Source organism: Nothoprocta perdicaria, unplaced genomic scaffold (assembly GCF_003342845.1).
Source record: "Nothoprocta perdicaria isolate Ctin4 unplaced genomic scaffold, notPer1 scaffold_140, whole genome shotgun sequence".
In the NCBI taxonomy this organism is placed as follows: domain Eukaryota; kingdom Metazoa; phylum Chordata; class Aves; order Tinamiformes; family Tinamidae; genus Nothoprocta; species Nothoprocta perdicaria.
The window spans coordinates 1,089,308-1,090,026 of NW_020454539.1; positions in this window are offsets into that span (position 1 = coordinate 1,089,308).

Here is a 719-nt window from a genome sequence, read left to right on the forward strand (position 1 = left end):
TTGGCGTACACGGCGCACACGCGAGCCCCGCGTCYGCAGCAACAGCCCCTCGCAGCCTTTGGGAAGGGGAAGCGGGATGAAGCGCACGGAACGGCGCCTCAGCCGGAAGGCCCCGGGCGCCCAGGGAAGGTCGCCCATGGAAAATCCAAGAGGGGTGTGTTGGGTCACGTCACCCTGCGCGCCCTCGGGGGCGCCCCCAGCACCGCCATGGTGCACAAGTCCCACCAGAGCAGCAGAGCAAACGCTGCCGGCCGCCCGGGGACAATAATGAAACAAGGACAGGGAAGAGGCCCCGCACAGGCCGGGAAGGAGCTGTATCCCATCGCTGCTGTATCCTGTAGCCTCTCTGTGCTCCAAAAGGAGCGATGAGCAGAACGGTATTCAGGGACTGCGCTCTTTCGGGAACTCAGCATCACAGCAAAACACAGAACATCTCAACACGCTGCAGATCTGCACCCTCCTTCTGGCCGGGCTGGACGGCACGGCCGGTTGCTGAGTGTTCACCCCCTCCGCAGCACCGCTCCGCACGGGGCTGCGCGGCCGGGAAACGGAAGGGACGGGCGGGCTGAGCCCGCAGCGCAGCGCAGCGCGGGGGCCGCCCCGCGATCCCGGGAGCGGGAGCCGGCGCGGGGAGCGCCCCGCAGGGCAGCCCCGAGCGCGGGCTGCAGGCGGAGGGGCGCCGCGAGCTGAGGAGAACACCCTCGGGAGGAAAAAAAAAA